The 16,680-nt window shown below is 49.0% G+C and overlaps 1 protein-coding gene across 2 annotated transcripts in view; it reads left to right on the top strand.

Moving 5' to 3' along the window:
- The first annotated feature begins 4,414 nt into the window (after nucleotides 1–4,414).
- Nucleotides 4,415–16,680, top strand: part of EPB41 (erythrocyte membrane protein band 4.1) — a 160,472-nt gene continuing 148,206 nt past the window's right edge. Inside the window, exon 1 of one of the 2 annotated variants that reach the window (XM_039511986.1) lies at nucleotides 4,415–4,546. The gene's annotated coding sequence lies outside the window, so the exon portion shown is untranslated. The remainder of the gene's footprint in view (nucleotides 4,547–16,680) is intronic. The other variant, XM_039511987.1, reaches the window with a different exon arrangement.

Genomic DNA, 16,680 nt, shown 5'->3' with positions numbered 1-16,680 from the left:
GGGAGGAAAAAAAATAAGCATGGGATTTTGTCCTGGACTCCACCCACAATTCAGGCCCCACCCACTCGTGACATCGAAATCATAGAATCGTAGATCCCTAGGGACCGCAAGGGTCTTCTAGTCTAACCCCCGCCAGGATTTGTTGTGTCTAATCCACCCACAGTGGATGGCTACCCAGCCTCCTTTTCAAAACCTCCAGTGAAGCTTTTCACAGTGCTCCTATGAAATGCTTATGGTGCTACTCACAGTCGGTTGTGAAGAGCTTCATAATATGACGGTCTCTCTCCTTTCTTGAATGCTTTGGCCAACAGTAAAATTGTTAACGATGCTGGCATTTAAATGGTCATCACTGGACTTCAGGGACAGCTTCCTCTTGAAATGAATAGAAGCAGGTCACTCTTCTCTTACGTCTATAAGGTTCTCAAACTGGGAGTTGGGACCCCTCAGGAAGTCACAAGGTTATTACATAGGGGGTCGCGAGCTGTCAGCCTCCACCCCAAACCCTGCTTTGCCTCCAGCATTTGTAATGGTGTTAAATATATAAAAAAGTGTTTTTAATTTATGGGGGGGGGGTCGCACTCAGAGGCTTGCTGTGTGAAAGGAGTCACCAGTACAAAAGTTTGAGAACCTCTGTGTTAAACTGTCTTCAGACTCACGCAGATCTCACTGTTCAGTTTACACTTGTTTCACACAGCATACACTGCTGTAAGGCCGTCATAACAGAGTGGTGAATCAGGCTGTATAGATGTAGATGAAAGTTTAGATCAGGGTTTCTCAAACAGGGGTCGCCGCTTCTGTAGGGAAAGCTCCTGGCGGGCTGGGCCGGTGTGTTTATCTACCGGCCGATCGCGGCTCCCACTGGCCGTGGATCGCTGCTCCGGGCCAATGGGAGCTGCTGGAAGTGGTGCAGGCCGAGGGACTTACTGTCCGCCGCTTTCATTAACTCCCATTAGCCCAGAGCAGAGATCCGCGGCCTGCGGACGGGGCAGGTAAACAAACCTGCCCAGCCTGCCAGGGGCTTTCCCTACAGAAGCGGCAACCCCTGTTTGAGAAACCCTGGTTTAGATTCTGAAGCACAAGAGCCACAGTCAGCAGAAGAAAGGGCAGTCCAGCCCCAGAGCAGGACTCAGATATTTCCACTCCAAAAGCACATGCCCAGCATTCCACTTGAGCTAGCAAAAAAATCTGTTATCTGTTAACAGTTTAGGGTCATAGTTTAGATGAGATCAGCTGCCATTTAGGCACAAAAATAAGTGGATATATTTTTCCAGAGAGGTCAGCATGTGGGTAGCTATTGGGAGCTGAGGTGTTTGAAAATCTGGGCCCAATTATGAGTGCTGAGAATTTAACAATCTAGCCCTGAGCTTTTTTGAAAAAGCCAACACTTAGAAACCTCGGAGCATTTCTGATTCCATCTTGTTGAGAATTGTGCTGCACATACACACTAGCAAGCACATCACAGTGTTGTGTAGTTCTACATTTCCTTTTCTTTCGGAGATTCCAAGATACTTTATAAACAATATTAACCTCACAAATGTAAGTCAGTCATTCTATAGACTCATACATGGTACCAGAACTCTAAACTGAGTACGGAGCATGTGCTAAACAGAATTCTCCATCACTAATTTTTTTTTTTTTTTGCAATATGAAAAGATATAACTTGATTTGTTATATGTCTAGGAGTTTTTAAAAAAGTTTTTACAGCAGAAAAATATTTTTTTGTGTGCCCTTGCATAACTCAAAGACCAGTGAATGGATTTTGCTCAGTTTTGAAAATATAATAATCTTTGATCTGAAAATAGATATGGAAAATTCTAGGCCAAAATGTGAAACTTTTCAGAAAGTTGGGAGTAACTGGAAGCAGAGGATTTACGATGAAAGTTCCTCTGTAAGCTCAACTACAGCATCTACTATAAAGCAATAATACAAACCGCAGAAATGCAGCCACCTCTGAGGAGAAAGGTAGCAACAAACAGCACAACAGTTGGTGAGGGTGGCAGGAGCAGGACATTTCGGTGAAGGAGTCAGTGGCAGTTTTCTTATGAAGAGATCATGAAATCTTTAATATTCACACAGAACACATGGAAGGTCTCATATGAATGACTCACATGGAACAGCTTAGGTACTAGGGAAGGGTAAAAGGTGGAGAGTAACTTGCTGGGATAGGAACCTCTGAGTCCAAGAAGGGGTAGGATTTTAAATCTGCATTTTAGGCCACTATCCCATCCCCTCTAACAAGTGTCTGATATCGCAATGCTTTGGAAGGGGTGTACCGTTTAATCAATTAGCCCTGACCTGGGAGCAGGGCTCGCTCCAGGGGTTTTGCCGCTCCAAGCAGCAAAAATCCAAAAACCAAAAAAACACCGCGATCGCGATCTGCGGCAATTCAGCGGGAGGTCCTTCGCTCTGAGCCGGAGTGAGGAACCCTCTGCCGAATTGCCGCCGAATAGCTGAACGTGCCGCCCCGCTCCGGAGTGGCCGCCCCAAGCACCTGCTTGCTAAGCTGGTGCCTGGAGCCGGCCCTGCCTGGGACATCTCTTACAAACAATTAACCACAGTATCATGGAATAAAGGTCAAAACATTATAGCTTAAATTAGTGCTATGACAGCAACAATGCTGTAGACTGAGTACCGTGGTATCATTGTATGTAAGAAGGATGGCCACAGGGCCGCCCAGAGTGGGGTGCAAGTTGGGCAATTTGCCCCAGGCCCCCATGAGAATATAGTATTCTATAGTATTGCAACTTATTTTTATGGAAGGGGCCCCCAAAATTGCTTTGCCCCAGGCCCCCTGAATACTCTGGGCGGCCCTGGATGGCCACCTAAACATACTTCCAAGTTGCAGTGGTGCTACGCCTAGGACTGTCCTGCCAGGCCTTTAAATGATATGTTCAGGGGTGACACTATGTGGCGGCACGGCCTCTTGATGTTACAATGTGAGAACCTTCATCCTCCAGGAGGAGTTTAACAGGTAGGAAAAGAGATTCCAGACATGTCCCGTTTCCTCTAAGTGCAGTTCCTGCATCTCTCTAGCCTAGAGGTGCGTCCATGGTGCAGTCTCTTTTGGCTGGATACGCACCCACAATTGTCAGTTGAGTCCATAGTTTAGGGGTGCTCCTGGATTCCTCACTGACACTAAGCTCTCCCATGGCATCTGCGAGTAATACATTCTACCATTTCCGCACGGCGAGGAAACACCATCCCATCCTGTCAGATGATGACCTGGCTTTGGTGATACAAACCTTTGTTACCTCTAGACTACAGCAATGCAATACTGATGGATGTGCAGCTATCGGTCCTTAGGGAACTCCAACTAGTACAGAAGGTTGCATCACATAGCCTCATCAACACAGGCTACCATGAATACATCAAACCTGTTGCCGATTCTGCACTGGCTTCCCATAGAATATTGAGCCAAGTTTAGGATTTTGGGGCTTATCATCATGGAGTTCAATGACCTGGTCCCAGAAAACCTAAAGAAACCTAAAGCTTTGGGATGAGCATCATGATTGACTGCTCCACTCCTCAGGCACGATGGAACATCCTATCACAAAGGTAAAACGCTGTGCAGGAGACAGAACTTTGGAGGGGGCTGGTCTGAGACTGTGCGGTGAAATCCCACAGGGTTAAAGGAGCACCCCAAACGGCCACGCCTTCCGCTCTCAGTGCCAGGCCTGCTTCTTCAACTTGCCTTCTCTAACACACGCAGAGCAGCACAGACAGACTTGTGTTAAAACCTCTCCATCAAAACAAAACACTCCACTGCACACACATTTCTCCTCTTGCGGGGAGGATGTGAACCATGCGTGAAAGGTGTTAGCCACGTTGTTTAATGCATTATTGGAAGGTGCTGAAATCCTACAGTGAGGAGGGGGGGGACAAGAGTCTAGCTGTCTAGAACAGAAGTGACAGGTCCAGGAATAGCTTGTGGGTAACCCACCGCACCCCCATTCCCTCCATGACGATGCCTGGTCACGGCGTCCCCGCCAGGCACCGTGATGCCGTTGTTGGGCCGTGGCCGTTGGGGGCTGGACTCCTGCTAGCCCAGCCGATGGCGACGTTGCTCCCAGTGAATTAGGGTCTGTTGCAATGACCAGGCCGGGCAAGAGAAATCTGGGGCCCCAGAATATTGTGTGTGCTGGGGCCCCGCCCCTCCCATTTCTCCCACTTCCTCCAGTGACCCATGTTCTGGGGGCCCAGGACAATTGCCCCCCTTCCCCCAGCCCTGGCAATAACAGCCCCTGCCTGGCTGCCCACCTGGCCAGAGCTGCCTGCTTTGGCCCCGCCCCTGACGTCACATCTCCACCTGCCTGCCCCGCCCACTGCAGCGGCCTCTCCGAGGTCCCGCCCCCCCACGGCTGATAGGCGGCGCCGGTAGCCAATGGCGAGGCCCGGGGTGGGGCCAGGGCGATCTCGTGACGTCAGACGGGGGCAGGGCTCCAGCCCGAGCAGGTGGAGGCGATTTCGGAGCGGCCGGTGGGGAGAGGCGCCTCCGACAGGGCGAGGCCAAGGGGGGCTGCAGCCCCGCCCCGGGTGCCCGGCGCAGGTAAACAGCCGGGGGTAGGGACCCAGGGGCAGAGGAGTGTAGGGGCAGGGACCCCGGGGGTGGGAGGAGTGCAGGGGGCAGGGCAGGGGGCAGGAATCCCCGGGGAGGAAGAGGGGTGCAGGGACCCTGGGGGCAGAGGCAGTGCAGGGCAGGGACCCATGGGGGTGGGTGGGAGGAGTGCAGGGGCAGGGCAGAGGGGTGCAGGGGAGCAGGAATCCCTGGGGAGGGAAGAGGGGGTGCAGGGACCCTGGGGGGCAGAGGCAGTGCAGGGGGCAGGGAGGCGTGCAGGCGGGGCAGGGACTCCCCAGGGAGGGCAGAGGAGGGGCAGGGACCCCTGAGGGGGGCAGAGGGAGTGCGGGACCCGTGGGGGGGGGCAGGGATACATGGTTTTTCGGAGGAGAAGGGAATTAGGGGGCTGAATCTCTGACCAGAAAACTCACCTGGGGCTCTGGGAGTCAGACCCCCCAGAATTTCCCCCTGGGGACTAGCAGGGAGATTGGGGGAGGGTCCTGAGAGCTGGGGAGCAGAGTTAGAGGGTGCAGGAGAGAGAGACCCAGGGTGGCTCCAAGGAGTGAGGGCTGGGTGGGCTAAGGGTACCCAAGGGGGAATGAGAGGCAGACTGGGATTGCCACGGGGAGAATACCTAGGGGAGGTGTGTGTGTGTGGGGGGGGAAGAGCCCAGGTCTGGGGTTGTGTTTGCTGTGCCTGCAGAGGGATAATTTGCACCTTCCCCCCACCGCCTGTCTGCTTGCCTTGTTTTCCTAGTGGGGTATGGGGGATTGGAGGGGAGGGGGAGAAGGGATATGCCAACAGTGACTTGTTGCCTCAGCTGGGGTATGCCAAACACGCTAGTGGTTCTGGGAAGACTTGAGGGCTCGAATGACTTTGCATCTCTGGTATTTTGGCTATGTGACATTTGCCATTACTCAGCAGTCGCAGGGAATTGCTGTGCCTTGTAAGCGATGCACTTAGTTTCTAACTCGTAGCCAGGATCCTCTCTGTATATGTTCAGCTTTTACAGGATATTTTCTAGTTTTCCCAACTTTATGCACAAGGGGCTGGAAAGTTCCTGCATGAATTGATGGGCAGCCTCTGCAATGTGGCATCCACTATTCTAGCCGATCACGCCATCTCCAGCGTTCTTTCTCTCATCTTCCTGCATCTCCCCCTCCCATATAATTCTCTTTGCCTGAGTGCTAATGTTAAAATGCACTGTGAGTTTGCAGACTTGGCAGGGCAGGGAAGGAGTTGGCACTCGGAGGGTGAGCAGGAGACCGGATTGTTGTGTTCAGAGGTACGCTCGTGCCAGGGCAGCACTGCGGAATTTCTCTCTCCCTGTCTGTCTCTTGGAGAACAAACACTCCTCCTTCTGGCTGCTTGCAGACATAAACCAACCCAACTTCAACGTGTTGTACTTCATCCTGAACAGCCTCTGGAGAGGATAAAGTAAACCCTGCACAGGTTGCAAAGCAAACTCTGCTAAGAAGGCAATAATACTTTTATCTTCAGCTCTGAGTAAATTCGGAAAGGCTGACAAATAACTTGTGGTGTAGGTAGCTCCGGTGGCTGAGCTGTTGATAACAAAGCCTGTAAAAACTTAATATTTGGTGAGAAGTATGGCAGAGTAATTCTGGGAGTAATGTATTCCAGTGTTGGATCAAGGAGAACAGGGGTTCTCAAATTTTTACAACGTGTAAATATCCTCTTAATGGAGCCATTGGATTATACCTTCCCTCTCACAGCATACCTGTGACAAGTTCAGCAATTGCTTGCAGGAGAGAGTCGTATTTAAAATACATTCCAATGTATTTTTAGCATCACTTAATGGGATTGATCTGCTGCAGATGTGGGGGAGGCGGAGTCAGTACCATGTGATTAACTGTAGTTCTAGGGCCACCCACAAATATTCCATGCGTTGTGGTTTAGGCTGTGTTGATATTTGTACCTAGATGCCATGGTGATTGGGTGTGTGATAAATACTTATGAATGTTTTAAATGGCATATTGATATATATTTAGATTATTTTACAGTGTTGGTATATTCCACATACTTAACTCCACCTGAAGATGCACATTGCATATTTAATGGTATATTAACTCTTTACCCAGAAGGAGGCTTCAGCTGACTAGCTTCCAAACATGGGGCCTGACTTTTTTTCCCCAGAGGTGTTGAGGGCTTGCTCCTTTTTCATGAGTTGTGGCTGGGCACCCATGAAATCGGGCACAAAAGATTTTTTCAGCTACTGAATTATTTCTCCCTTTGTCCTTAGAATAAATACAGGCAGTCATGGATGGAAAGGCCTCGTGTAGTTTCCTTACTCAGCTGTTAATAAAACATGTAAGCCCATTGTAGCTTGCAGGAGCCCATGTGATTTAAACAGGTTGTTGAACCCAGCAGTTTTGTCCTCCTGCCAGTTGCTGTGCAGAGAGGTCTGGACAGATGAATCCCATTGCCACAAAACAAAGCAAGGGAAAGCTCTGTCCATCCCCAGCCCTCACCCGTGCATGGAACGTACAGCCCAGTCCTGCACCACTAAAGTCAGTCTTGCCGTTGACTTCAATGGAAGCAGCAATGAACTCTTGCACAAAGAGAGAGGCTTTGTGGCATTAACTTTTCTGCGTGAATACCAGGCTACAGTGGGACAGGGTAATAGGGTGTTGTGGGGAAACTTGGACGGCCTGGTGGGGGAGGGGTGGGCATGAAGGCATATGGTAGCGTGTTGAAACTGCACTGCCACCCTTGCTGCCTTTGTAACCCATCTCCTGGCCTTATAAACCCTTACATGGGGTGCAGCAGGGTGTGCAAGGTTGCCGCGCTCCAGCGTGGGGGTGAGTGGATGCCGCGTGAGGGAGAAAACTAGGTTTAGTGCTAAGTCATCCTTCAAATTGATCAGTCAGAAATTTTGAGCCCCTTCTTGGCTGTTCCTGGGCTGGTGAGGGTTCAAGGTTCAAAAAAAAAAAGGGGGGGGCAGGGTCATGTCTGGAGAGGCATGGAGTCAAGGACGCTCCTCCTTGTGCCAATGAGACACTTGTTACACTGCAGTGAAAAACCTGCGTCTGGCCCATGCCAGCTGGCTTGGGCTAGGGGGGCTGTGTAACTGTGGTGTAGATGTTTGGGCTTGGGCTGGAGACTGGTCTCCAGGACCCTGCGAGGTGGGAGAGTCCCAGAACTGGAGCTCCAGTGTCTAAAGCAGTTAAACAGCCTGCAGCCCGAGCGCTGGGAGCCTTTCCTTTATACAGTGCTCGGCATGTGCCCTGGGCAGCATCAAGACCATTACGTGCATTCACAGAGGTGAGAATGTTGAGACTAGAGACCTGTGTGTGGGTTGAGAGAAGGGGAGTCTCACTCCGTTTATTTCAGTGTGTGGCTGTCTAAACAACCACATTTGATACGTTCTTGATTTGGTAACAAAAATGCGGGGCTACTCCGGTGGACAGTCGTTGAACTCAATTATAGTTCTTCCTCAACCAGTTTCTTTCAAGCTTGGCAGCTCCCTGGCATTCTTCACAAAGGGCTTGGCACATGCAGCTTTGAAACTGTAATGCTGAGTTACCTAAAGAATCTGGATTCCTCGACGCATGAAATGACTTTTTTCAACCTTTCTAGTGAGTGCCTGAAAATATCGGCTTAGAATGAAAGTACTTTCTGATCCGTGGCTTTAGCCGCTAGCGTGATGTTATCATAACTGCCGCCTCTTGGATTTTAGTCAGGGAGACATGGCAATTGTCTAGAAGTGATCTCTAGTCACGTGACATTAGCCAAAGCTCAAGGTGTGCCTTAGGTCAGTGTGTTCATTTGAAGTCGATGGCTGACCTGTGGAGGTCGCTTGGAGGATAACAGAGATAGTGGTGATTGTGTTCTAGGATATGGTGGTTTTTAAGCTGATGTTGTAATTAAACAGTTGTTCTTTGGCACTCCTGATGGCCTGATCTGTAGTTACTACCTGACTAGCTGTTTGCCAGAGGAAGAAGGTGCAGGTGTGTGAAACTATTGTTTTCCTTTTTTTGGTATCAAACTAGCCATGTTCTACAGCTATACAACTTCATTTACATTTGAAGTGACAGTTGAACTCTGGCCATGCCAGTGGTTCTCAAACCTTTGTACTGGTGACCCCTTTCACACAGCAAGCCTCTGAGTGCAACCCCCATTATAAATTAAAAACACTTTTAAACATATTTAACACCATTATAAACGCTGGAGGCAAAGCGGGATTTGGGGTGGAGGCTGACAGCTCGCGACCCCCCATATAATAACCTTATGGCCCCCTGAGGGGTCCCAACCCCCAGTTTGAGAGCCCCTGGGCTATGCAATCCCAATCAGCTGCAGGAGAAAAAAGCTAAAAGATTTGATCACAAAAAGTTCAGGAACTGAAGGGGTTACTAACCTCTCTTTGAAGGCTCTGAAAAGTGACTCTCAAAAGGCACCATGTGGTTCCATGTCTGTTTCTCAGGGACCCACCTCTCAAATGTGGTCTGTTTAAAGTAAAACTCTTCTGTCAGAAAACTCGCCCAGAACTGTGCGAGTCAAACCCCTGCTGCAGGCAAAGTAGCCTGCTATAAACCATGATTTGTACTGGTACATCTGGTTTTAAGCAGGAGTCAGTTGTGCTGCTGTAGATAACAGGTTACCCTTTTCATGCTAGGAGTTGGCGCTGGTGGATCTGTGCTGCGGGCTGCCCTTGATGGCTGGGCTCAGGGCAAATCTTCAGGGTAGACAAGGCCTTAGAGTAAATAGTTCTGTTGATAAGGGGGGAATAGACTCCAACTGTGTTGGCTCTGCTGGGGCTGAACTCTTCCTTAAGACACTAAAGTCAGCTGATCCGCTCTGTATATGCATTGCCACGTCTGCGGAGTGAAAAGGTGCCATTCTCACATAGCCACAGCAAGTCTAAAAGTAATTGTAAATCAGCTGACAGTGTCTGAGGCCAGCGCTGCGTGGAAAACTGTCAGAGTGCGTGGGGCCCTGGAAGCCCTTTCTGCTGCACGCACACCTGAACTCAAATACCTGTACTCTTCATGAGACTATTCCTCCCATCACCGCTTTGCCATGCAGGCAGAATCTGGCTGTTTTAACCCTGTGCCTTGCTCCCCAGGGTGTGGCTGAACTGCTTGCAGGTCCTTCGTGCTGGAAGGCCAGCTGGTTCAACACCTCTGACTGCCCTGGCTTTGACGGTATAAACGGGGATAAGCATGATAGTTCCCTGCTACTTCTGCTGGGTGTCATGGGTAGAGCATCATCCTAGGTAGGTACCTCTACTTGTAGGGAGGACTGGAGAAGACACACCACGCTGGCAGCCGTCAGAATGTCTGTCTGCGAGTAAGGCCTGTAGTTGGTGGCAGGGTCTCGGGGATCGTAGGGTCTGTTAGGCTTTGCCCACCTGGAAATGGCAGTCCTCCTACCCAGCTTTCTCTTCCAGGGAGCTAGGACATAGGGCTGTCTGCCCTGTTTGCCCACTAGAGGCTGCTCATGGGACAGGCTGAAGGAGCTACTTGTTTCTAGCTTGGACTGTGAACATTTGGGTCTCCAGTCCCCTGCGCTGCGAACAGGAGCTGCTCAGGTAGAACATTTGGGTGCTGATTCCCCAGTAGTTCTTCCCTCTCGATCACCATCGAGACAGCAGAGGAGTGTCCCAAACTGCAGAGCCGCAGAGAGTGAGGAACATGGTCTCTTTTCAGGACTACATTAGAACTCTGCACCTCGTTACGGCTCAGTTAGAAAAACGTAGGGCACTTGAGCTTCTGTCAAAACATATTGCTAAGGGGAATTGATTTAGAGGTTTGGGAATGGATATGGAGTGTGTCTCAACTGGGATGGCAGCTCAAATCCAGCCGAGGTTAGCGGTGACTGAAAGACGTTGCTGTCTGGTGGCTTTTTGGTGGCATATGTGGAATGAGTTTGTTGGCATCTCCTTTAATTTCCTAGTGGACAGATGTGCAGATATCAATTGTCTGATGCTAACTGGGCACTCGCTGGCAGTTGTGGCAGAAAAGCCAAGGATTGGATGGACCATGGGGACAGAATAGATGTTTAACGCCCAGGAGTGGTCTCCCTGTAGGCTAGAGGGCGGCATGACAATGCAGAAGAAGCTGCTGTGCCCTGCGTTCTGTTTGCATACACAAGGGACTTCACTTTGCAGGGCAGTTATTTGGGTGCCTATTACAGTGTAAAATTCACACCCTTTTATTTATTTATTTTTAGTTTATAGTAAAAAAAAATTACTGTTAAAATAATCTGGGAAGATAATTAAATAGCAGTAAAGGTAAATACCTAGTCCACTGCTGCTTAGTAGTAATTGCAATGTTTAGAGTCACTGGCAATATATTCAAACAGCAGCTCATGGTACAAAACAGCAACGAGGCACCTTTTTTGCACATACGTGTACTTTGTATAAAAAGAGCTGTATTGCTTTCGTTCCAGCATTGGCGTAACGGTAGTATGAACTCTGCCAGCTGGCTTTGGGAGGGAAACAGGCAACACTGCTTGTGGAAGGCCAGTGCTTTACATAATCTGGGACTTACAAAACAAGCTCAGAGGCTTGGCAGATCCTGTATGCTATTGTCACTGCTCAAAGTTTACTGTACTTCTTGGGTTCACTTCCAGATTTCTGGGCTGTCTGAGGAAGATGCAAAGATCCCAGTCAGAAGAGTCAGGTGTATGTGGCATTTAGTCCACCGGCATTCCCCAGATGAAACTATTTCAATGTTTCACAAGAGATTTTGAGCAGCTTCGTGCAGCTTTATAGGGCTTGGCCTCAGGTCTCAGGACTGTTCCTCTATCCACCTAGTGGTGTTTGTTTTTAGTCGCTCTGATACCCTGGAGAAAATCCTGAAAGGTCACTCTTGTGTGTGTTGGGGAGAGTGTGAGTGTGTGTGTGTGGTGGGGTGAGTGCAATCATATGGGCTCCTATCCCAAGTGCGTGATCAAATTTAGAAAATGCCAATTAAAAACTGGCCCTGATTCTCAGCCTCTTCCACCTTGTGCTGAGGCCAGGAACGGAGGGTGAAGATGGCATTAAGTCAACGTTGTGTTCCCTGCCAGGGCCAGGCTGGCCCCTGCTGTAAGTTAGAACAACCCTAGGTGGTGATGGTTCTGTAAGGCTGCACTTAGGTGCACTTCCTTTGGATGATTGTCTGCTTTTGACATGTCCCCTACATTGGGGATTGGCGGGGGGCAGCATAGATCCAGTCTGGTAGCTGTAAGCCAGCTGGGAATCCTTTTTTACACCTCGCTGTTCCCCGAGGGGCCATTTCTGGGGGCCAGAGTAGCATAAAGAGGCTGAGGTGTGAGAGAACTGGGCTTCTTGCATGTAAAAATCATCGGAGTGGAGCAGATTTCTGGGGTGTGCGCTCTTTGACTGCCAGACACCTTTTGATTCTTAGTCAGTTATTTCAAATTCTGATAACTAACATTTGCACATGTAGCGTTTCTTTCTTCTGAAGCATCTCAAATGTTTTACAAACACCAATTAAGCCACCCAACACCCTGTGAAATCAATTGAATAAAAGAACTTTATTAAAATGTTCTTTGCTCCTGCTTGTACTTTTAAATAGGTAATTAGGAAATTGTTCCCCTCTTTCTTTTTAATTTATGAGCTTATTCCTTGTAAAATATAACCCTCTAGCATTGTTTTCAAACAAGCCCAATTCTGTGCTTCCCTGGTACGTAGTAAAGTAAAATTGGGAACCCAGGCATCCTGAAGACATGAATAAATCCTCCTCTTATAGGTGATTTGTAACTCATTTCACATAGGCTACTAGGTGGTCATTACTTTTTGCCACAATTGATTTGAGCCAGATTTGAACAAGTAATCTAGAGCCGTGTGCGCCATTACCACTGCTTTGAGCCAGCTAGTACTGCCAGCTGCAGCGTAAACTAAGTGGTTTATGAATAGTTGACGATGTTGCATTACATGTTTCCAGGCGTAGAAGACGACCACTGCAGAAGTTGTGAAATCACTGCAGCCTTGTCGTGAGTCTGATACCTATGCTGGCTTCTGCAGAACTCCAGATCTGCCTGGTATAGGAAATAAGGTTGCCAACCCTCCAAGATTGGCCGGGAGTCTCCCGGAATCCGCATCCATCTCCCGGGGGCTACTGAAAGCAAGCCAGGAGATTTTAATAGGATGTTATAAGAAAATGACGTGATCATGCTGGGGAAAAAAAAATTCTCCCGGAATAGCTTCAGTCAGAGTTGGCAACCCTAATAGGAAACAGCAGGGTGGCTTGATGGCCTGAAGCGCTGCTACAGGCGTTAATTGCATTGTTAATGCACTAATGCATTTCCATACTTAAAATTACTCCTGACCACATGTAGCAACCAAAAAGTGGGAGATAATGGCTCTATACCTTGAGGCAGATGGCAGCTGATAAAACAAGAGATGGGGAGGCAGCATTGCCTAATGTAGCCAGGACTCCTGGCTTCTATTCCTAGCTTGCTGTGTGACCTTGCTTAGCTGCTCTGTTTCCTCCTCTGTCAAATGGTGCTACCTCTTGCCTCTCAGGGCTCTGTGAGAGGATCAATAAATCAGTGTTAAGGGCTTTTCATTTCTATAGCCTCTATATTCAAGAATCTTAGTGGTGGTACATTTTTTTTTTTAAGTTAGCATTTGATATGTCAGAACTTAGGCTCCTTTGATTAGTAATGATAAATCTCTGATAGGGCCAGGTTCTATCCTAAATTACGCCCACGCAACCCACAAATGTCAGTGTTCAGCACGGGGATAAATGAGGGCAGAAGCTGACCCAATCTTCAACCACGTTGTGCTGTAACGTGACTTTCTCTACACTGTTGATGTTGTGCTGGATGCACGTGGAGGTAAACCTCTCCCGGATGGTACGGATTGTCCTCATCCAATGTGCAGGCTTGTGAGTAGCCTAATTCCAGGCTGGCAGATGGGGTCAGTGCTGCTTGGGGATTTCCTCAGATGTAGGAGGGAGGCTTTAAATAAGAGGGAATCGTTTGTAGTGAGTTGCATAATTTGAAACCAGCTCCCTGTAAACACTGACTGGTTCTGGGCTCAGCGAGAGACACTTTCTGTCCAAAAAAAGTTTATTAAAAATCACAAGTGGTACAAAATAGGGTCTTAAAAATCGAGCTGTAGTAGCGTTACTGAGACTTGGTATGTGTGTGGTTTGTTTTTTTTTTGTGGGGGAGGGGGAGCAAACTTCCCAACGTGACTACCGGTGATTTTGGGTGCCTACCATGAGACACCTTAAAGAGGCCTGATTTTTCTGAGGATGGGTGTTCAGCATTCTGACAATTGGATCCTTCTAAGGTGTTTCATGTTGGGCAGGGCACCCAGTATCACTAGTGACTCTTGAAAATCTTGGCTCCTGTGTGATGACCTAATTTAGTCTTCGAGGAATGCAGGCAAGACAGCACTGGCTCGGGCTAGCTCCCTGAAGCCCTCAACTCCCCTATCCTCAGTCCCCAGCTCTGCCAGTCCATCTGGGTCTCTAACAGCAGAATCTGCATATTTGTGATCTGGGCAGAAAGCTGGTGGTAGATGTCTGCTTGTGATGAGTACCTGTTCCGCGTCATGTACTTCTAAAGAGCCCCAGAATGTGCACATGGGGTGCATGATGCATCCGACGAAGTGGGTATTCACCCACAAAAGCTTATGCTCCAATATGTCTGTTAGTCTATAAGGTGCCACGGGACTCTTTGTTGCTTTTTACATGTGGGGATTGATGAAATTCTTCCAAGCAGGCAGTCTGCAAGGGAGAAAGGAGATCTTAGAGCCAAAAATCAAGCCACAATTTGCCCAAATATCTTCCCTTAGCATCACTATTTTCTACAACTAATGACATGGCAGTATCTTGCTTCTGTAGGGTTGGCAGCAATGAGAACTCTTGTAACTGACACTTGGAAAGCCGACTCAGCAGGAACCCATCAGCTGTCACTCTGTAACATGTTGTCTCTTCCTATTTTAGGAGTGAACCCTTTTATTGTTAAGCTAGTGAAGCATGCACGGCAGCTTCTTCTATAGCAAAGGGTGCAGATCGAGCAACACTGGAGGAGAAAATCCAGAGTCTCTTCCCCAGCACAGCACTGGCTCTGTTGCTTTCTCTCTTACAGTAGCTACTGCATATATTTCTGCCACCCAATTGCTAAATGTCTGTAAGTGGTTACTGAAAACACTAAAGAAATGAGAAAACAAATGCCATGGACACAGTAGCTAATTTTCCCTTGTAGCTTCCACGCTGCCATCCTTTTCTACGCACCTCCCTGCGCTCTGTAGTTCAAGTTAGTTACAGCTCTGAGCACAACAAATAATGATCATATACAGACGCGCTCGGCAATTGAATGAAGAAGCTCATTTGCACAGGGCCGTTAATTCCCTGTATGTGTTAATCTCTGAGACCATCTGTGTCCCTGCCTAGGCTGGGGAGATGATGGAACTCTCGGGATTTATTCCAGGAGGTGAACATGAAGAGTACTGCCTGCAGATACCTTCCCTGGGTCAGAGGAGGACAAGCCTCATTAGCTTTGGAAATAGCTGCTCACGTTTTAGTCAGGCAGGCAGCTTTGTAGCTAGGAAGTGCCACTGGGATCCAGGATGTGGGTTTTCAGAGAGCCAGCATACTGAAAATAAGAGGGAGAAACATACAGGCCCTTGTTAGCACCTTCCACCCAAGGGTCTCAAAGGGCTTTGCTGGTCAAAGACCGAAGGCTCATGACACCCCCGGGAGGTAGGTAAGAATTGGTATGCCCCGCTTATAAATGGGGAAGCTGAGGTGAAATGATGTGTCTAGGATTGAAGAGCAAGTGTGTGGCAGAGCCAGGATTAGAACCCAGGGGGCCTGTCTCCCAATCCTTTGCTCTGTCTGCTAGAAGCACTGCTTCCCTGACTTCTCATATGCCGTGGTTTTATTGGAGGGAGAGAGAGAACAGATGGTCTTGGCTTAAAGGAGGCAGCGGGGGGCAGACGGGGACAGGACGGGGACTTAAAACAACTGTATGTGTGAGACCAGCCCTTCAACAGTGAAGTGTCAGTCCTTGATTGTGCTGCCTCTGCCAGGGAGCAAAGGGCTCGGATTGCTTTGGTCACAACTGAGTGCCTCCGGGTAGCTGACACTTGGAGTGATGACAGACCCAGAGAAGGCCGTGCCCAGAGAGGAGGTGCAAATCTTGGAGGAGGACGACTCCTTTATTCACAAACCAGAGAAACACTCTAAATACACCGGGCCTAGTGCAGTACAGGCAAGGCTGCTGCTCTTTGGGGATCTGTGCCTGGATTTTCCCCATTACATCTGTTCAGTTGATCTAATCTGAAGACATGCTTTGCAGTGGTCACATGCCCCAATACTACTCTGCATCAGATCGCTGTACGACCAGCCTGTTAGTCTGTAAAGCACCAGGGTTGTGTGGGGTCTTGGCCTGTACTAGGGGTGAAATAAGGCTGAGTGCAGCTGCTCTCTCTCTTCTTTCCTTTGCTTTTGGGAATTGAGTTTCCCTTCCTCAATAGCTGATGAAATGAGGACTTGCCAGGCAGGGGATCTGAGCTGGGGTCAGTAAATGGAGACGGGGCCTGGCATGGGAGTCTCTTGAGCTCTTGGCCCTGCGGCTAGTAGATGCAGGGGGAGCAGCATCTGATAGGGGAAGAAGAGATGTCACCTGCCTCTTCTAAGCAAAGTTTTTACCATGGGGTAAAAGTTCCCGGGGCAGAAATTCTGACTTGTCAGCTCTCTCCCCTCCCCTAGTGCCCTGTAGCGGGGTGGAGTCAGGGTGATTCTAAGAGAGAGAAGGGGGAATGTGGGCTTGGATGGGAGTGATGGGGAAGGGTTGTGTGTGTGGGGGGGGGGAAGGCAGCCCCCTCATGCCTGGTTTCCAGTTTCTGAGTGTGGGCTTTTGTTATGGCGAGAGAGTGAAGGTGCTTTAAATTCCTGATACAAAGCAGGCCCCTGCATTGCCTATGCCCTGGATTTTATAATGAGGCTGTAATGTCCACACCGGGGAGGAACGCTAGGTGGATGGAGGCAGCTTGTATCACAGGTCCTCTTAGCTAACCAGAGGTGCCTCTTAGCCTGAGGACGTCTGAGTGTGTCTCTCTTCTCCCCCCCCCTCCATGGGTTGAGCTCACTGCCTCAGTCTTGCTTCACTTGGAAGGTGTCGCACCTGGAACTAGAATCAAA

Source organism: Mauremys reevesii, linkage group 23 (genome assembly GCF_016161935.1).
Source record: "Mauremys reevesii isolate NIE-2019 linkage group 23, ASM1616193v1, whole genome shotgun sequence".
Lineage (NCBI taxonomy): Eukaryota > Metazoa > Chordata > Testudines > Geoemydidae > Mauremys > Mauremys reevesii.
Note: the sequence above shows the minus strand (reverse complement) of the source record. Positions and strands in the feature narration are given on the sequence as shown.